We start from the raw sequence: 22247 nt of genomic DNA, 5'->3' as shown, positions 1-22247 counted from the left end.
TGAGTGATGGAGGAGTAATAGGAGCTCCTTAACCCCGTGGAATAGGATCCTTGGGCTTTCGCTCAAGGTATTATTTGGAGACCCCGTACATTTGCGGATAATCAATCAATGGCAAAAGATGAAAAGAAGTCTCTCAAGATAGAGATAGGGAAAAAGAAGTACGGAAGCGAGAGCAGGGCTAGCTAAATGCCCTAAAATCAGTGTACAAAAGGACACGTGATCCTGGGTGGTACATGGAACCGTTGGACCTACCAAGCGCTTAGGAATGTGTTGTTGAAATGATGACTTCAGGTGTAGCCAAGTTTGAAGGGAAAAATACTAACAAACCGGGGCTACAGCTCTTGTTTATCCAATATCCACCGAAGGTGATGTAGGGAAAGGAGAAGAAGGAGTCAGAGCATATCAACTGTAGGAATGCTCGATCGACTTTAGTTTGCGAGCTAGGAGGTCTCTTTTAGCGCACATTACTTATCATATTGCGTATACAATAATCATTGAGCATACGGGCAGGTCAATTCTGAGAATCATATCAGAGACCGAAATGCGGTATCTTGCGAGGGGCACCACATATGAGTGGTTATGACATGACAAGTACAAGTAGAGGGGAGGAATCAGGGAGGCCAGATGCCTTGACCTTAGCCCTCGTTCAAAACCTAGCAAACAGGCGTAACAATAGATAAGAAAAAAATGAATGCCAGAAATAGAAAGGCTTCTCCTGGTAAAAAATATGTTCCCATCTGGGGCAAATACAGTTGTCCAAACCCCTGCTATATAGCCTTCACAATCACTCTCTTTCTCTCCTGACAATCGAAGCGAAGAAGCCTTGCTGATCATTTTTCAGCCCTTCCACCGAAATAGACGACCGAATTGAAGCAGTCTTGGTGGTATAGTTGAAACTCAATGTCTTGGTGACCGATCCACTCCCACAGCTTCACGTAAGGGATACATCATAGGTATTTAGACTGGAAGACCAGGACGAGCAATACCAACGATAAGGGAATCCTGACATAATAAGGCTGGTAGTCTCAGAGCGAGCACAAACACCATCATCTTCTCAACCCACCACATCGTAGCCTCGCTTGGTTCATAATTGTCCCTGTGCATGGTCTTCGTGGGCAGGCGTCCCCCCTTAGGACACACCAAAAATCCATGTTTTCTAATCTGCATAGTGACAAGTAGAACTGTACAAGGTACAGTGCCGACGTCTGCTCTGCTGAACGCACTCCGTCGCTTGTGAAGCAACATACCGAAAAAGAATGACTGCTGAGTTTTTGAGCTATACACATACGGAGGGATCAGTATCTTTGTGTGTCCAGCTTAGCTTAGGTTAAGTCGAAAGAAGCCCTTTGCGCTTGGGCTAAAGCGAACTTCTCAAATTCCGTGCTAAAACATACTTTTTGCACTGGACTTGAGAGATTTTTTTTGGAAAAGCGAGAGGTCATCTCGGGGAAGCGCTATCTTAGTTTGATTAGGCGGATGCTATTGAGTCGATTGTTTGAATCCTAATCGCCAAGAGCTTCATAATCTGGTGAGGTAGAGTCAAATTAAACAAACTGATTTGACTAATTCATAAACTATTGAACCTAAATGGGTAGGTGCCTTCTTCATCTCTACCACAAGGGCTATCGATCACACAGCTTGGGTAAAACCAAACCACCCACGTATGCTGCGGGCCCTAGCTGATATGTTAGAAGTCGCTCGGCTTGTATACCTTTCACCATATGAGACTGAACACCAATATTATTGCAATAAGATGCTTTAGTGACTACAAAAACAAAGTCTAAATAAAGAAAATAGTTTAGTTTACATTAAATTAAAGAAATACAATGTGAGAAAAAGAGATGATAGAATGCTGTCCATACTTGAAAACCTCCAAAAAGTTTTGGTCTTTCTTTAGGGTCTGCACATCAAAGAAAGCTACGCCATCAGGTTCCCCTTATGCGGCGAGATTGGGATCAAGTGTTCGCAATGCTATGGAGAAAAAATAATATAAAGATCGGATCAGCATCAAAAGAGGAGTCTTTCAGGCTCTACAAGAGAGGAGTGGGACTACTTGTTTACTTGGTAGGCTAGGGTCACTATAGCTAGCAAAGGTTCTGCTAAAACTGAAAGTACTTGGTCCAAGACAAAAGTTGATGATGAATTCCGTAAATTAAAAAAATGAAAAAAAACGCATTCAAACTATAATATAACAAGGAAATAGACTATATATAAAGATGGAAGGAAAGCATCATGCTTCTTTGTCTGGGATGAACATTAGACCAAAAAGCCATAGTCAGTAGCCATGTCCACTGGCCGAAAGTTAGCTATCAGTACTTCCAATGAATGGAGTCAAACGAGTGTCTCTCGGTGTCGGATTGATTAACGATTTGTTTTTCTGCTCCTTTCCCCACCAAGAAAGGGGATTTAGTGAGGTCGATCCAAAATCATAATATCTTTTTCTTATATATATATATAAGGATAGTGAAAGAGGAGATTTTTAGCTTGAGTATCTTCCTTTTCAATGGAAATCTCTCTGATTACAGAATGATTAAAAAAAGAGTTAACAAACAAAAATGATCGGAAACTCGAAAAAGGCTAGTCAGTCCGTTCAGTCGTACTACATTGATTGGTTCCAGGGGCATAGACCTTTCTTTATGTACATTTTTAAAAGTGTATCAAAGAGAATCTCTATATTTCACTTTTTTCCCGCTCAAAATTGACCTCTGACCAAAGAATCAGATGTGAGTAACTTGTCTTTCTGTTTGCTTTCTCCACCCCGTTTTTCTGTTCCAGACATGAACATCTTCTCCATATTACTAGTTCTTTTGAGCCAATGATTGCATATGATTGGAACTACTGAACAACATCGCTGTCGTTTATCCCTTCGGATTCATCCCATACATTATAGTCTTCCCCTAGTTGGAGAAGTTTTCGATTCTTAGGTAGTTTTGCTGTAAACCCAATCGGTTCCACATTAATTCTTTTTATGAAAATGAAAACCAAGGGCATTTCCCATTCATTTTTTTGGATAGGAGCTCCTGGGACATTAATAAAGTCAATAAAGAAAAAGGGATGCAAAGTCAATGTCTTTTCACCATCCCTGCAGTGCACAAGAAAAATGTTTGCACTTCCATCCAGATCAGATTATGTTTTGTTAAAACTTCTCCTGACTTCGAATCTTGTCTATTCCGCTGATATGTTTGTGACCTCCTCCTCCATGTCTTATCATCAGAATTCCTTCGTTCTTATGATCCTACCTAGTACGATGCTTGTTTATAGGAACACATTTTTTCTCTGTGTATGAGACTGAACTCCTCCTTCTCCACCTGATATAGATCTCTCACGGAGTCAAAGTTCTGTACAAACGAGTGGTTATTTCTATTATAATTTTGAATAAAAATGGAAAACCAGTTTGATTGCTTGACTTTAGAAGTAAATAGAATATTCTAGTTTGACTTTAATGTAAGTGATAATCATACTTTCTTTACGGATTCAACCTCCCCAAACTATTTTGACTAATGGTTGTCACTCAAAAACTACTCGGCACCTTTCTGGCTTCGAGCTTCAGCCAAGTAGTGATCTAGAACCCTGGGGTTCTCAGGGGCGTAATGGAAGTCTGAGTATGTAAAATTCCTGAAGTGAAGAAAGAGTTTGGGATGTATGACTCCTTGGGAAAGGCTATATATGATCGCTTATCCCCGGACCCCTTATCTCTATAGGGCCAGAAGCAAGTGGAACAGAAGGATTAACCTAATTTATTAGGTTGGGAGAGCAAGCTAAAAGCTAGGGATATGGACAAATTGAAGCAGAGGCATGGCGTCAAGAAGAAAGGGAGTATAGTCAACAATGGGGAAATTAGAGAGGAGGAAGATATTATTTTGGAAGGAAAGAAAAGAGAAATTCCATACCCTTTTCATACTAAGGAAGCTTCTTAGCATGTTGATTCGGTCCCATTCTATATCCTTTAGGTTACGATGATTTCTTTTGTTCGAAGGGAGCGGTGCTATTGTTCCCTTCTTTTTTGGGAGTGGACTTCCTTCAACTGAAGTTTCTATTATAACTATCGTTGACATGGATTCTTCAGTGATGGTTGGTTCAACTATAGAAGAGAGGATAGGAATTTTTTCACATACATCATATCTTTGGCAGATTGCCCTATCTGGTTCTTGAACATCCTACTATTGAGCCCAAGCCAAAAGGCCTATTTCTCCATAGGTGCACAGCGCTAATACTAGGCCTTCTGTTCCGATTCAAGCTTTTCTTTCTTATGGAGCGGGGAATGTTCTATTATATTTTTTCCTTTTATCTTGTTGAAGTGTGTTCAATGCAGTTATATTATAACTTATAACTAGACTTTATTAAAAAATAATTTAGAGCCCCATAAAGCGGTTAAGTTACTTTCTTTTGAATGATTTTATTCATCAATAGGGGACCATCCCATACCATAGGAAGTTACTTCTTGCAATGCAATCGTTTAAGCATAGGTTAACCACTGATTCAATCTTCAAACCAAACAAAAGCTAGATCTTGCTACTACAAAACCGAAGGAGCACACAAACCTAAAGGGACTCACCAAATTAGAACATAGTTGTTTGTTTGTGTAGGCGGTTTCAAATCATAAGATGATGAAGTGACTGCACCAACGAATCAAGCTGAACCCATGTTTGATCCAATCTATGAACTGAAAGTGAGATCTTGCAAAACAACTAGGCAACGCCCGGATCTGCAAGAATGGCTATGTAGGTCAGGGGATCGGCGCTATGATCGCTTTGAGTTTTGCTCAAAGCGCAACATGTATGCTTACGTGCAAGTTGCTATTAGGCCGTAGATTAGGTTCTGGGTTCTTCCCTCGAACTCTCCGAGTGGTATTTTGTAATGCAAAGCTAGTCTAAAATAGACGAAGGATCAATCAGGGCGGTGGATGGGTGTAGTACCGCACAAGAACGCGGTTTAATGCTTAGACCAAGACGGCGACTCTTACCTGTTTGGGGCAGCAATCCTTCCCCGTGTATTGTGAGAGGCTGGATTTGTCGACCCTTAAAGTGAATCACTCAATTTGGACTAGATACGCCTGCAGACTTATTGTAATGTGTTTTTCCTATTTATGATTATATAGTTATGAATATCCATCTTGAAAGCCCATCTTCAAACCGCTTAATATTCAACTATGTTGGTCGGGAAGTGTAACGATAATTATTATCATGGACCCATGGGTTAATGAAGAGCTATGCCGACTCGAGAACCACTTCTCGTGTGTGAACCATAAAAGAATAATAACCATAAGGTAAGTTCTATCCTCAAACACTCTTTTCTTACTACTGCTCATATGACCTTCTTTTGGAACTAGTAAATCAATGTTCCTTTCCTAAACCATCTGAATCAGCTGACTCCCTAATCGCTGAAGTGGCGGTAGTAATTTTGAGGGCTTTTTTTCTTTTGTATGGAATAGCTTTTTTTGTTAGTGGACAAAGTTGCTACTCGCCTTCTTTTCTTAAGGATATTGACCGAGAATCAAGAAAGACTAGAACTTTCGGAGTGACCCAAAGTAGTATACTACCTTATTCCTTGAGTGGGGCCTTGGAAGATTCATGATCCAAAAAACTTAGTTTAGTTAATCCATTTTTTTTTCTTAGTATGCCTAGTGCCCTTTAACAAGAGCTCAACTCGAATAAGGAGTCAACACAGGGCTATTAAGCAGGAGGAGCAAGACAATATGAATGGGCTCATTTTTGCCTTGTTGTTGCTTACACTAATCGGCAATTATTAGGGCATGCACTCATTACGCGTGAAGAGGAGTTGCCGATTGCTTTTTAAATCGATGGAGTTAATCTTGACTTACTATACTACTAACTCGAATGTTCTTGCTCTCACTGCATTTCTTTCTTTTGCGCATCTCGATTGAGGCTCAATTCATTCCTGAAAGAACTGCTTGATTGAAAGAACTCTTAGTTGTCATTCACCCCTTCTTCTTTCTTGAAGAAGATCGCAGGAAAGACTTACTTTTAAAAAGAGGAATCCAGATGGATAGATTACTTTTTAAATAGAGTCCTCTCCTCGATGAAAAACATAAAGGATGAAATAGTGGACTTCTAATCGAATGATTGATGTAATTCAGTGCGATTCCTAGAATTATATTTTTATTCTCGTTAGACTTTAACCTAACCATAATAATGACGGTTCGGATAGTTTTTCCCTATATATAGACGGGGCCTCTCGTAGTAAGAGTGATGGCCCTTGTTTGTGATGGTGAGTTATGTTTTTTTGTTTGCTTCCATTAAAGGGGGGTGGAGACGGGGGTGAGTCCCACCAATTTTTCCCTATTGAACAAGTATAGCGCATGGTTGGATTTACTACCATTGAAAGAGAACATCGGAGAAACGAAACATTAATGAAGGAAAAAAACAGGTTTCGCTTTTTCTTTCCATTACTGAGAGGATTTCTAAGTATATGATCATCGGATGAGAAAGAAGCCAACCAATAGCGCGACCTCGACCAAACCAACACGTAAGGAAAGGGTGCTAAAAAGAATAGACACAAAGCAAGAGAGAGCTCCAAACCAAATTAGCTAACATAGTGGGACCAAAGCTAGCATAGGTAGTGCGACCATATGCAAGAAATTTTCTTTTTTTAAGTATTTCACGAGCACAGCCCAATGCATACGCTATAGCAAGAGTTAGTTAGTAGGAGGCCTAAGCGCTAGCAGCTAAGCTAGAAAGAAAGCTCAACACACTACAAAGGTCATGGGGGTTGGCAAAATTTTGTTTCTGGGCAAATGAAGATTGAATATTTATCGCCTTTTTCTAGTTGATTCCGAATATAAATCAGATTCAGAAGAACTAGCGCACAACATTTCCGTTGCTTGTTGGTTATGAATGGAGGTTCAATAGGCTTATATAAAAAAGTAGGTAGCTAGCTTGACCAAATAATAGCTATAGCTATGCTGTAGAATCTTGGTTAGCCAAAGGATCAAATAAGCCTAGGTGCACTTAGCTTATATTGTCCTGTCAGCATCAGAGCTCCCCCAAAAGTGCCGTAGATAGCTCATGCATGCAATTGTCACTTTAATGATCACCCTCTTCTTGTTCAGGACCTTTTAAGCTTAGTTCCGGATTGGATTATACTACCCAACCTGAGTCTCAACTGGTGGACTGCGACGATCATCGGAATTATAGCGAGTTCCATCGGCAAACTGTTATATATGGACGAGCTCAGAGTGTCAAGGTCGAGACTGACGTATGCAAGAATTTGCCTTGAGATTGGTATGGATGCACCTTGCCCGGATGTTGTTGACGTTCATGTTAATGGGAATTCTTACCAATAGGCCATCCAATACGAGTGGAGGCCTGACTCTTGTCTAGTGTGTAACTCGTTTGGTCATAACAAAGATTAATGCCCAAAACTTGTTGCTTCAACCTTCCTGCCACCAGAGCCCTCCTAAAAGTACATGGGTGAAGAAAGGGAGGAAGAAAGAGGTCAGTGATAGGAAGCGTAAAAGAGAAACCACCGGCTGAAGCCACAACCACTTTTTTTATACTCGAAAAAAATGCTCGCCTCGCCCGCCTCCGTCCTTGTTCATGCAACCTCCGTGGTAACTAGTCCCCCGCTCGGAAGATGATACAAGCACAGGGGGCTGATGCTGCTATGGCAATAGAAAGAAGATCTAAAGTCCCTCAAACTAAAAAGATCATCGATTGGATACTAGGTCTTTCTTTTGGTCGGGTTAACTCAATAATGAAATGGCAATTCCAACTACCCGATTGATTAAGCACCCACAACACGGAAGGAGTTACTCATCTCATCTCCATACTTTTTTTAGGTTCTGCTCACTCTTATTCTTCCAAGCTGGGTGTGATGATGGAGGAGTAAGAGCAATATGACATTCTTTCCATTCCATTCCAGCTGGCTTCAAAGTTCGGGTACGCAATGGGATGTAAGATTCAAAGATGAATCAGTAAATGGGACAAGAAAGGAATCTTCCCCTCCCTCGCGTAGAATCAATCGATGAGAAAGAGCTCTTTGTCATTAAAAGCTGGCGAAGATGACAATGGTTGGGAATTCCAGCTACTCGTAGGGCTTCTCGACCCGGTTTTGATGGGAAGTGGGAGTTGCGGAAGTTTGAGCTAGAGGTTCTAACAATTTTTTTAATGATGGAGGTGAGGGAGAGAACTTCTTCTAAGGCTGGAGATTTTTGAGGGATCATTTCTTTTGAAATATTTAGGGCGATTTTTACTACGCAGCCATCGATCCGAATCTTTTTGCAGGACCTCTCACGTTTGAAGACCGTTGGGTGCGACCGACTGCATTCCCAATGTGGTAGACCTCACGCTGTTTTGAAAGTGATCATCATTAGGGGCCTATCAGTAATCAGAGGATGGTGATCACAAAAGGCTTTATTCGACGAGTGTAGTGGGCAAACTAGGTAGATGGTTAGGTCGATGGTCTATAGGTCAAGCACTCGACCGCTCTATGAGATCTAGGCATGATCAACTAGTTGTTTTACCGCGAGGCGTGGTAAGGTCAAAAACTTTGATTTGCCTTAACTTTTTCTTTCGTAGATCGGCATCGGGAGATAGGCGTGACAAGTTGGTAGGTGGCCTATTTTTAAGACTCGTCAAACTTGGAGATGATGTGAACCCTCGAGATATGCCTATATTTTTTTAAAAAGTTCGTGTTTTTGGTTCCATGTTTCATTATAAGGAGATAAAATAAGGTCGGAGATGAGGCTCACGTGATCCCGAGTTCCAAGCCCTACTACCTTTGAGTTGGAGGATGAAAGATCTCACAATGACATAAAAGAAAGAAAGTTATCCTTTTGCACGCGTAACATAACATAAATCCAAGTGCCTCTTTGCATAGGTTTCACTTAGAAGGAGAGATAAGTTAGGCTAATCTCAACCTCCCGAAGGTTTGAGCACTCTAGTTGATTAATCTCAGATGGCACTCAGGTTCACTGAACTCTTCTATGGTATAGGTCCAGTCCATACCTCCTTCCTTCGGTCAAACAAGAGATTTCGCTCACCTTTCCTTCTTCGTTATTTTAGGTAGGAACAGCATGAAGGGAGGGAAGCTATGGAACAAGATCAACACTATGTCTTGCATTGCTGCTCCTCTGTCTCAGTCAGTATCTATAAGGGTTTTTGCTAGTGAGCTTTGCGTCTAGAAAATTGACTATGAACCTCTTATTGGGGATATGGTAAAGTCCAACTACTTCTACTGTGATGATTGATTCGACATAACTGCTTGGATTCATGTCCAACTTCAGTACTGAGCCAGAGTCAACAATAGAGATGCCAAATAGATCAAATTATGGAACTAACAATAAGTTAACAGAAAGAGTGTTGCACTCAAAAGAAAAATAAACTGTCTAAAAAAGATGAAGAATGTCTTCACCACCACTGAATAGCCTTCTTAGTGAGAAAGTCGAGGTGCTAGTTCAAACTAAGAAGCTCAGTCACCAAGCAAACACAGAGAACTAGTAATTAGTTGAGTAAACAAAGTGAGATGTTACCTTCATTCACGGTTTTATACAGGTCGAATTGGCATAGACGAGGAGTTCCGATCAAGCTTAGGGTGATTCTTTCCTCTTCTTTCTTTCAGTCAAACAAGTAAATGTGCTAGCATTAGTGCTAGTCACTTCTCAGGGAATGAGGGGATGGATGAAATGACACCAAGGTAGGTTTCCCTTGATGGTATTTGGTCATCAATCCATTTGGAATGTCAAAAAAAGTTCTTTGGCCGAGTTTCTTTTGAATTTAGTAAGTCCATCCCCTTCTCGAGGATAAAAGCGGTTGAGAATAAGAAATTCTTCATGGCTGATGGTTCCCTTTAATTGGGCATGGTTGGCATGGCCTGGCGGATCATTTTTTTTTTTTCTGAACATACCGAGGAACCACTCCTCTCTTCTGGAAACGTTGTTGGAACGAGGGGCTCAAGATGATTGGCCCTAGCTCGAATCAAATCTCTTATTTTTTTGCTATTCATCTTAATCTTATATATAAGAAAACCAAATATTTAAGTTATTAGCAGGTCTGCATCCGAGAAGGTGACAATCGGTGAGGAAAATGCCATTGAAATAATGACTACTAGAGTTTCAGGTGCCAGATCATTGGCCACCATGGCACTCTTAAGAACCTCAAAGAGAGCAGGTTTTTTATTTCATGATCAGCTCGAGGAGCAGTGATTTTCTAAAGATGCTCGAGCATCTTGTATTCTTTACCAGGCTCATTGGGAGGGATCCTCCTATGGTGGCACCTCATCCAAGGAGTAATGCACCTATAAAGGGAGAGTATTCAGAAAAGCATCCAATCAACAGCTGGACTGAGGAATAGATACAAGAATAATTATGGAGTTCCCATCTTTCCCGATTGGCTCTGCTTTTCTTGAATGCAGGTATGAAACCTGTAAACTCGCCTTAACTTAAACTTTATTGTTCTTAGTCAAGCTCGTGCGGAGTCTAATATCTCTGCTTCTTTCATCCCTCCCAGAGGAAATGCCCCCTTGCCAGCTTTATTGGTGAGTCAGCCATTCGGGAATATAGCTTTGGTGGAGCATTGCCCCAGAACCATTGCTCATAATACCTCTTGCTCTGTGTTCACCTAATTTGAGCCTTCTTGTGGAGGTAGTTCATAATACTTTTATCCACAATATTTGTATTATGCACACCCAAATTCACGAGTCCATGTAGATTGCGGGAGCCCATCAATAATGTAGCTAGAGATCTTTTTGGGGAGCCCCCTTTGATCCCCTTGGGGATATCAAGCCCGTGACGCATTTCCAAGCCACTTTCGGTCTTTATGGCCAAGATAGTGCTTAGTCTTGCTTTTCTTTGAATCCATTTTACTAGCGATGGCATACTCATCCTCTCTTAGTTAGCTTTTTTTCTTCTTTATCTATTGGACTTTTCCAACTTGATGCTATCAATTCTCCCTCTAGATAGGGAGGCGGGCAAGATCCGCCCTAAAGCATTGGGAAAATCTTTGCAACAAAAATCGGTGCGATACGTGTCTATAAATATCCTATAAGTAACATGGCGCAATATAGATGCGGTGAGAAATTAAATGAAAGAAATAAAACGGATAAAAATGATCCATTATGAATTCGAGTATCTAAATATATAGAGAATAAGCTCGATTGGAGCGCGATAATACCCATTATGAAACATAAAGCAAGCGGGAAAACAAAAAGAAAGAAAAGAAACCAAGGAAAAGACAAACCAAAAGAAAGAAAGAAAGGGTCCCAGAGAGAGATAAAAAGGCAGACAAACCCCTCGGGACTATAGCTACTGGGTTGGATAAGAGCACCTATCACGGGTGTCACTCCCGTGTCATGCAGGCGGGTTCTTGGGAGGCGGAAAAAGTCATCATATATAGTCCGATCACTACCACTTGGAATCCAGGACATCGGGGTAAAACCTTACTTATGAAGATGAGGCAAGCCCGAGTGATGCTTATGAAGCTTGAGGAGAAAGTTATTTAATCATTCCCAAGAAAAAGGATTGCTTTCTTGAGTAGTGCTTTTCTTTTATAAGCATTTGGCAACTTGCCCATCAAAAGCTCTAGGAATAGGTAAGAGATCGAGGACACAGCAGGACGGGTAACTTTGTTTGGTTCTATGCTTTGAATCCATGCGTGGAAGATCATAGATCATCCAGAAGAATGTGCCCGAAAAAGGCGGGCGTCGCTTGACTTGTGTTGTTCGGTGATGATGAAGGTCTACCTTGGCAAATTATAGTGACTTTGACCATAGCAAAATACGAGACATAGGCACATCTTTTTCGTTGAGAAATAGTTTTTTTATCCGGTCCTTGTAGGATCTGCTCAAATAATATCTTGCTTATTCATTACCATCTCCGTTCTTACCTGCGATAAAGAATGCTCCCAATGACTTATTTGAGGATGATGATATGTAGAGCCATTGCTGGGTTATCCGGGCCAGGAGCTAGTAAAAATGGTGCCTCAGGAGAAGTCATTCTTGATTCGTTGCAAGACCGAACGCGGCTCTCATCCTAATAAAACTCTTCATCCTCCGTTGTCTTAAAAAGTGGGGAAAGGCTGGATTTTTCCCTCAAAGTTGGAGATGAACACTTTGGGGAAATTGATGCATGCGATCAAGCGTTGCAACCCCTTCTTGCTTATTTAGGGTTTTAAATCCTTGATTGCCACGGATTTCTTCTTGTCAATTTCAACACCTACATTTGTGCACTAAGAACTTCGAGGAAGCTTCCCATTATTACGCATAGTTTTCTGGGTTCATCAAAGCGAGTGTCTTGGAAATTAGACAAATGACCCTCTCGAGGGGAAAAGACTTAACAACTACATCATCAATATACACCACCTCTATAATGTTGATAATAAAGTATTGGATTTCAATGGCTTCGGGCTGTCGAGTTTTCTTTGAAATATGTATGTTCTAAGGAAGGCCGTCAAGGGACATGTCCTGGCTGAAACATTATAGATGAATTGCCTCATCAGCCACTGCGAGGCTATGTTGCCTCGCCACCAAGGCTGGGTTATAGAATCCCAGTCGGACCCTCAAGCGAGGTTGGAATGATGTTATTATCCTCGAGGCTAACGATGCTTGGTGTAATGAAAGGAATGTATCTGCTAAGCCGTGAGGGAATATACACAACATACATCTACGAGATGACCCCATCTATGAGATGTAGAAAGTGGTTATGATTTTGGGACTGCTGATAAACAATCCCTCTGAGCAGGGGTCCAATGATGAGGACGAGCCTTTCACCATAAGCTCGAGGCCCATACGCCCTTGAGTGAGCTGGTCCAGTGCAGGGAGCATCCACATGAGTGACCGACAAATCGGTGAGGTTGAAAGGGCGTTAGGGAGCTCATGAGGGAGCTTCATAGTGAGAAGCAGGAACCTACGGAAATCTTACTCATTCGGGGGATTAATGAATCATGCCCTATACAAAAGTCGACAGCGAGGCTTACATATAACTATGCTTAGCACAATCGCTCATGCATAATATATAATGGTAACAACTCAAGGTCCGAGAACAGAGCTTCATCGATAATATGTGCCAAAGGTGATTACATCAAGTAATTTGCCCGCATTTGACTTCCCTCACGGAAGATGTAGCCCATCGATCCGAGTGGACTCGGTCGATAAGCGATCGGTGATTCGATGGATTCGAAGCGACATAATAGTAGCAGATCCCGGATCATTTTGTCGGGGAGTTTTGCGCATATGAAGTTAAAGCATAAAACTTCTTTTTAGTAGCAGATTCAAAAGTTCCATTCCGGATATGGATCGAGTGGCTTAGCTTTAGCCATTAGTGATGACCGATATTCAAAAAGTCCTAGCTTACCCACTACTATCTCTCCCTCGCTACAAGGCTTCATAGCATTTCTGCTAAGATCCCAAGTCTCAAAATGGGCCCTTTTGGCCTACGTCCTTGGATTTTTAGAGAATCCCTTACGTGTCATAGGACTTGTTGCTCGGTAGTCCTTTGGGTAGGTTTGTTTATCCTTCTAGTTTTAAGTGTCTTCTTGGATAGTTATAGCGGTCCATAGGCACGAGATTTGCTTAATGGGGGAGGCGGTGCGGGACATAGTCCTTTCGAGGCGGTGGCCATTTAGTCCATGAGTACATTGGATGGTCATTCCATGGCCGAAAGGTGGAACACATTGATAGCGCTCATTCTCGTCTTTTCGCCTGGGGGCACGTCCCACGATGTGGCGATGCTTCATACTATCGGGGCCGAAGCATACACTTGTTAACTAATTATGATGGTTCACTGGGGCCTCTTTCCTCCTACCTTTTATGCTCACTCATAGGGATTTAGACCCCCACAAAGGAAGAGGCAGTCAACTGAACATCTCAGCCATTGGTGGGAATTTTGCCCGTATCCAATCCCCAATTCTTGTTCACTAAAGATGATCATGTTGAGTGAATTATGACTTCGTACGATCGTATCAGGTGAGCAATAGTAAGCTTCATCACGAGTACTAACTTATGGGCTAACAGGTAACACTTTGGCTAAGTATCCTACAAAGAGACACCCGAGAGCCAGGAGTATTGAAGGAATAGGCGCATCATGACATCGTAATCTGTCTCACCCGAATGAATTAGTTGGTACTATAAATGTTAGAAATAGTGAGACGATAATAAGTAAAAAAAGGATAGAGACACTTCGAACTAGAAAGCAAAGTTCACATCTTTGGAATAAAAATCCGAGTTGGAAAAAGGAAATTCAATTAGAAATAAGCTTCCCATGAGCATCATGACATAGGTCAAAAGGTAACAAGGAGGCAAAGCCCCCATCTTACGCATATCATGCTCATCCGACATGGCATGAATCACCGAACCTGCACTCAGGAAGATTAATGCTTTGAAAATTGCGTGATTCATTAAGTGAAAGATGCTAACCAAATAGTTAGAGATCGCATAGACAAAGATCATATAGCCTAATTGACTACAAGTTGAATAACCTATGACCCAGTCTTTAGATCGTTATGTAATATTCGAGTGGTTGCCACAAGGAGTGACGTCATAGCTCCAGCAAAAGTAATAACAATCAAAAGCCGTGGGTGGGTATTCAAATAAAGGGAAGCACCTTGCTATTATGAGAAACGCAGTACCGTGATCATAGCAGCTGCATGAATAAAAGCATAAACTAGAGTGGGACCCTCCATAGCATCGGGTGACCGAGTATGTGATCCTATCTGTGTAGATTTCCAAATAGCACCAATAAGAGTAAAAATACAAATCAGAGTTATGGCATTTAGTCTAATATTGTGAAACCCTAGGAGCTAATCCAAAATCACCTACTCGATTAGCGAGGCATAGCTTTTTGTACAAGGTTTATCTTCACGAAGTCATGTGAACTAGAAATGAATTAACAAATATGAAGCAAGACCTACTCCCTCCCATCCCAGGAATAATTGAAGAGAGTTATCTTAAGTCACCAACATTGGCATAAAAAAAGTAGGAATGGATCAATAACAAATAAATCAAGGAGCTATGTGGATCCTCGGAAATATATATAATGGAATAAATATAGACCAAGCTACTTATGGATGTAACTACAATTAACATCACTATGGTCGGCCCTACTCGAACATGGGGTCAAAAGTGAATTATGAGTCGGACCAATTTGCGAATCGTGTGAGGCTCTCCTTGCAATGATGTGGTAGTGAACCTCTCATTCATCTTTAGTGCTCTCCAAATCATGCGGTAGGGTTTTCCTATCCCACGGCCCACCAACTTGATCTTCCAGCGGAGACCGAATGTCCGAACATGCCTAGAAAAAGGAGCGGTCTAGCTTTTTGCCACTTAAGTGTATGGCATCTGTCGTGCTTAGGCCCCTTTTTCCCTTCCCTAATCAAACAAAGAGTCCACTGGTTGCCTGACATAGTATAGGTATAGGTATGGTGTGCGAGGCTAGCCCCTTTGATTTTTAGGGTGATTCACTCACGAAGCGAGGAAAAAGTTTGGATCAAGAAAGGGGTGTACTACGAGCCCTCACCCTTACGGATCTAACCGAGTTCACGTGGTTTTATCGGTTCCATCGGCGTCACCCTTAGATAGAGTGATTTAGTCGATCTGAGAGGTGCACTTTAAAGTGGGGGTGTGCTATCCTTATTGGGCTAGGGCCCTTCCCCATAAGGCCCCACCGTCGGGGTAGAAGCGCCCTCTTGCTACTTATAAGCAAGGCGCTATCTTAGCCTTCCTTAACCAAGATTGCTCCCACACCTGTAGCATTCATGATTGGCCTCCTCAACTATGTATCGATGGAAAGGTAGGGTGGTATAGTCCCCAACGGACGATGGCTGCTATGTCTAGTATGTCACCTCGATTCCCGACATGCTATGAGACCCCGGGGCGGGTAGGAGTAGGTCGAGTCTGTATCGTCGCGGAGCAATTGCAGTGTCCGGATCAGATCTATCCATTGGGCAATTCATTCGGTGACTTTACAGTCACCAAAGAAGCCCCAAGAAGCATCAAACATTTCGATGAGATCCATAGAGCTATTACGAGATGCCAAGCACTAGCTCGGTGCTACTTCATAAAAGCAAGAAAAGATAAGATCAAAGAAAATGAAACACACATGGTGGTCATTATAGTGGTTCCTTCGATCCTAGAAAATGTCCAAAATACTAGCTACGAGGACTACCGAAGCGAGGCAAAAAGACAATAAGTAGATACACAAGATAGATCGAGGTCTTCATCAAAGCAAAAAATTAGATAATGAATGAGTGGCCTATCATTGATAAAGGGAAGTTCACAAGACTAAAAGTCACACATGTATGTGTTAAACATATATAAATGGAGGCCGGGAGTTCTTTCGTTCAGCCCTAGGCATATGTGATATAGTGGGTCAGTTTTTTTAGCAAATGCATGAAACTAAATACACTCGCTCGCAACTAAGGACTATTCAATTGTGTATTCCAACCCCCTCTCCCTGAAACCAAAGGAAGGCCGTTCGTTCTAAGCTAGGATCAAACTCTTCTTACCCCGGCTCTAGCATGGCAAAAACGTCAAGCTGCATTTTTTTGTCAGTGAGTTCTATTCTACTTCCCCTGCAAGTAAATGAGGATATCATGGTAAGTTCTTAGCGAAAAGGACTTTTCTTTCTTGTCCCTCGATGAAGTGAGTCTTTTGCATGCGTGCTTGAGATCGCGATCGCAGTACAAAGTCTGAGCAACCATAGAGATTCTCTTCGATGCGTGATTAAGGAAGAAGGTACTCATTACTGAGCTAGGGCAATGAAAGAGATGCCTTTTGCATGCATTTTCTATTCAATATCGAATATGCGAAAAAGTTTCCTCTTTTAGGGTGGGTCGATCAATCTATCATTTATGGATAGGGGTGAGGCTTCAAAATCAATCGAATTCAAGCTAAAGCTACCTTTGAAAAATAGGTCTTTCTATCATGGATAAGAGATAGGTACACGCCTAACCACAGTGCAGCAGTTTAAAATGGAACAAAGACTACATCCAATAATAGGAGCTTTGAAACCAATCTCAACCTTCACACTTTTTTCAGGCCGAAGGCCAAAGAAACACCTTCTTTATTCAAATAACTGAGCTCATGTTGAAACAACAAATGCTCACAAGCGGATCGGAAAAACACTCCATTTCTTTCTTTGGCTTTGCACCTAGGATAGTACTTGAAAGGGTCCGCTTCATCCTATTCTTACTTAAACTCTCATTGGGCCTTCGTTGCGCTAAGCTTTACTCGTTATAAAAGCAGAATTAATCAATAGAGATTTTGTCAAATATTTTTCTCTTGTTTTTTTAGGCTTTGCCTTGTTAGATCTATTGTTTTCAATGTATTGTTACATCTTTCTATCTTATTCTAAATCTTTCAGGTCCTGCTCTGACTGCTTGGGACCCGCACTGAGAGGGGTTTTGCTTTCACATGGAAAAAGGAAATATCTTTTTTTTTAGTCACTGCACTGAAGACTTTTAAAGACTCATTTTACAACAATAGACAAGATCAAATGAATGCAAAAGATGTTCATAAGCCCCGGCGATAGTGAGCTCCCCCTGCTAATCTTGCCTTGCATCCCAAAATAATATGACTGCTCTCACAGTTCTATGAGAAAACATCGCTGATCACAAAAGAATTTTGACTAGTTCCAAAGGTGGATTTTTCTTTTTTTGCAAGAAAAGTGGGGCAAGATTGGGAGGGAGTGGGAGCAGGGAAGGCGTGCATCCAAGCTTTGAGTTAGATGTCAACACCGTGCCAAGCTAAGTAAGAAAAAATAGCTTAGACTCAATTAAGCCCTTCTGGAGAGGAGACCCGGAAAGAAGTAGGACATGAGATCATGTAGTAACAGACCTTGTTTGTCACTTATGCTAACTAAATCCAAAGGCAATGAAGGTTTGCACATGTAACAAGACTTCTATCATCTTGTATTATCTACACATAGTCCCTACGAGGATTGTTTTTAATGCATGGAGCAATTTTTAGTTTTAGTGACCTCTAGTAGAATGAACAATAGCGGTGTAAAGCGCTTTAAAGTAGCTAGGAAAAAGAGTCCCATCTGTTGAAATATAGCCTTGGTTACCCCTTTGTGCATCTCGAGCATAGATAGAGCAGAGCGGGTTGGCTCACTTAGAGCTCAAATCTGATCACTCAAACAAAAACTTCCAATCCATCCTATTAATCAAGGCTAACCTACTTGGAGCCCCGACCTTAGATGGAATAGAAAACCCTCGCTCCTTAAATCGTAGCTAGCCTGCAGGGAAGGCCCTTAGACTACGAAGAAAAAGAGCTTCTCTTTTTCACCTTAATGAATTTTTTTAGTTCAACTCCAAGAGAGGGAATCAAGATCTCATATGTTCCATTCCATATGTGAGTATGTACGAGGTTTGACCGGTTAGAGTGAGGATGGAAGTTCAAGAAGCCCCGGAGCATCGAGAAGTTTTCGGGGAAAAATCAGAACACGTTATGAGTTTTGAATGTCTTCTTCACTATTTTTCATCGGCGTCTTGTTTGTAGCCTCGCTTGACCATTGCCCCAGGGTGAGGATTAATGATAAAGTTAAATGTAATCCCCATCACATAATTTCATTATTGTAACTCACCCGAGATGAGCGTAGCTCGTTATCTTTTGACTAGCTTATTGGGTACAACAATGCATGTGATGATATTCTTTTTAATGAGGCTGCACGTGGGTAGAAGCTATGACATGTATGAATGATTCAAACTTCTGCCCATTTTCTGAAGTATTCAGTAACAGTGAGGATGAAGGCATGGTGGTTTGTATTCTCAGCTGTGCTTTGAAGGGGCCCAATCAAATCTATGCACCAGGATGACATCAGAGGATGAAGTGAGGATGCTAGGGCATGGATCTGGCATTTGATTCACCGCAGAACATAGACACTGGAGTCTTCTTTCTTTTCTTAAAGTATGGGCCAATAATTGCCATGCCACATGATCTTCTTGGCTAGCACTTGAGAATTGACGTGACCCAGCACGAGGCCACGTAATGAGCTTCTTCAAAGCTTCACTATCATCCACACATCTCGGGGATGACACCATTGTATGAATATCGATATCAAATTCCTTATCTCTAGGTGTACCTCGTCGCTATTTGCTTGATTGCCTTCTTATCATCTGCCGTAGAAAACTAAGGGAATGATCCATCTTATCTTCTAGATAATTCTTGATGTCCTCAAACCATGGATTCCCATCATCAAACTCTTCAGGGCTGAGCATCATCTCACGAAGTTCATGAGATTGGGCTTCCTTCTCCATTTTTCGTGCTTCTCCTCACAATTTCTTGAGCCACTAATCTTTCATATCTTTTAGTCGGGAGTTCCTTGCTTTGTGATGATGATGGTCTCATGATCCGTTCCCAAAGGGAAGGTCGAACTCGAAGCTAAGGAGGCATAGGCAGATTATTTCAGATTTTATCCTCGTTCACTTCTTAAACTCTCCTTCATCCTTTTCTTCTCAATTTCTTCTTATAAAGGGCCTAGAAATTCCCGGTCAAATGGACAAATCTGAAGTGTAAGCCTGTCAAAGAAAGTGCTACCTATATTACAGGTAGGATCTATGAACAACTTATTCTTTCAAAGAGCTTATTCTCTTTTTCTCTTCTGAAACAACCTATTTTGAATCGATTCGTGCTAACACTGGAAAGAGCCAAGCAGTGGATAAGATCCCCATGAGCTATTATTCCAACAAGCAGAGCTAATATGAAGACAAGAGCGGTTAGGTGAACAATAGTTGTTCCCTGTATTCTATTCGACTAAAGCGAATTCATCTTCAATTGCTCAAAGCAACCTATTCTTTAAAAAGAAAAGAATCGAGTAGCAAAAATCAAAAGGAAAATGCCTATTCCTATTATAGCACCAGCTCTGTTAATTTTTGATTCCGCGGCACTAGGCACCGAAAGCTTTAGTCAACACAATCCTATCTACTTCCGCGGATTGTAAAAGACATAAGATGCCCACGAGCCTGCTATGCGAAATGGCTAGCAAGAAAGTAATGCGAGGATCGGTTAAGTTCCTTCTTTCGTAGCGATCCAAGATGTCACTATTGCGCTTGAGAGGCATTATACATTGGCATGAAGGACCCATTCCTTTTTTACTCCAGAAAGGCACTAAGTCCTACCAATTGGACAATTGGTTGAAGCTCTGTCAAACCAGAAAGGACTTTAAAGTCATCAGTGCCACATCGGCTTGATGCCGAATCCAATACAAGAGCCGATATTTCCCTAAGAAAGGAAATGGGGCCAACAGCTCTGACTACATGCTTCCTGTATTTTCATACTTAAGATCTTGCCCAAATGTCGCACCGCAAATCAGATTCTAACTCTTAGGAATCTCTCTAGATGTGGGATAACTGTTGGTGTTTTAATATGAGTGTTTTAGGGCAATGTAGGGATAAGGAGTCTTCTCAATAGCAGCAAGTTCTTGATATACGAGGAGGCCCCCCCATCTATTGTCTTTGTACCATTCCCTGGGATTGGCTAAAGAACCTTATTACCCTTCTTTCTTGACTCTCGTTCGAGTTTACTCTCTTTCTTGTTAGCAAAAGGGATAGTAATTCCAGATAGCGATTGACTACTATCCTTTCCGACCCTATGCCCTAGGATCGAGAGATTTATGGATATACATTTTTGGCAAAAAGTGGATTACTCTCGCTCTTACCTTGGGATGCCTGCCTACACTGGCTTTTCCGTGTCTTTCTTTTCTAAAGCTTACCTCAAAAAGAAAAGTCTCTTTTTGTAGCGGGTAAGTAGGAAATCCAATAATCAAGGTTTTGGCAAGGCATGTCCGAAAGGCTAAGAGCCTCATTTTTTTTCCAAAGAGCGCATTCATCCCCAGATGGAGGTTGATTTCCTCAGTGACCAAAATGCTGACACTAAAGAGACTTATAATTAAGTCTTCTAGCCTTTCAAAAAAATTGATTAGTACTAGCAGCTTGTATTCGATGCCATATTCCTTAGACTATTATCCTTGCTCCTCGGACATTAAAGCAGTGCCTTTGCTGCTCTCATTCAAGGAAGTATCGCCTGCTATAGTCCCATCTGTTATGGAAAAAGACTTAACTTAAAAGAAGTAGCTTGTGGAACTCAGTCCCACTAACCAAAAGAGGCATTATTTTATTTTGAATGCTTTCTGACAAGGTCCCCTTGCATATATCCCGCAAGTTCACGGGTTTGTCGAAGTAATAATCCCGAGTGAGCGGGTATCGAATCCACAGGGAGTAGCGAATAAAAATACTTAATTCGATTCCTAGCTATGTGAAAGATCAATGATGATAAGTGTGACAATGATTCAATTCTCAATAATAAAAACAACAAGTAAGAGAGCAAAAGTAAAGAAAGGGGGTAAGGCAATCGATAAAGATGGGGTACTCCGATAATGCTCCGCCTAGGATAACTGTTTCAAGTGCAAGAACCCTCTATTATGCTTCCTAATCAATGCAATGGTGAGTCGTGGAAATCCTTAATTACATAGTCCCAAATCTAAGGTCAACTATGCCTAACTCTATACATGTCCCAGAGGAGAAATCGAATAATCTCAACACCTCGCACTCACATAGAGTTGCAATGAGCTCTAGGGATTCGAAGTGATAAATCTCTTCCTAATTATAGACCTAACCCTTTGGTCTAGGTGGAAGGTCCCTAACCACAATTGAGCCTTAGATACTAAGATCACCTTAACGATTCACTCCGTTGCACGCGCAACTAAGCCCCAGCGGAAGTTCATCCCTTAGACCATTCACTCTATTATGGCCGCAAAGAACTAGAGGAACGGAGGTAGAACCTATCACGTCGGAGGGGAAAGGGGACGCTCTTGTACCTCTCGACTCACCCTCTCAACCCTCTCCAACCTAGCTGTCTCTAACTCTCAACCCTAGTGTCACTCTAATGGAAATGTTCATACAATCAAGCATTCAAGGTTGGATCTCATACTAAACATCAATTAATTGAAAGCATAATAAAGAGATTCAATGAAACAAATACATCCTAGGGTTCACAATACCCAAGTACCCACTAGGGTTTAGCTCTCCATGGAGCTAAGTACAATCAAAGAAATAGAATGTAAAAGCAATGAATCCATAAAAGAAACCCTCTCATCGATAGTCATGTCGATGGTCTTGTGGAAAAGTCCTCCACTGTCGTCCAAGGATTTCCCTCATTCGGGTATAGGATACGCCTCGACGGAAGCTCCCCTACCAACCTTCTTCCTAAGGAATGACGATGTCGAGCCATAGAACCTCTCGAAAACCTTGGCCAATACCCATCAAAACCCTAGCGAGCCCTCTCTCAAATTGGGGGATAAG

At 41.5% G+C, this 22247-nt stretch overlaps 1 pseudogene; it reads right to left on the bottom strand.

The window, feature by feature from the left end:
* Nucleotides 1–13951: 13951 nt before the first annotated feature.
* LOC120251871 lies at nucleotides 13952–19205 on the bottom strand (annotated as a pseudogene).
* Nucleotides 19206–22247: the final 3042 nt, after the last annotated feature.

The sequence above is a fragment of the Dioscorea cayenensis genome, chromosome 20 (genome assembly GCF_009730915.1).
Source record: "Dioscorea cayenensis subsp. rotundata cultivar TDr96_F1 chromosome 20, TDr96_F1_v2_PseudoChromosome.rev07_lg8_w22 25.fasta, whole genome shotgun sequence".
Lineage (NCBI taxonomy): Eukaryota > Viridiplantae > Streptophyta > Magnoliopsida > Dioscoreales > Dioscoreaceae > Dioscorea > Dioscorea cayenensis.
Note: the sequence above shows the minus strand (reverse complement) of the source record. Positions and strands in the feature narration are given on the sequence as shown.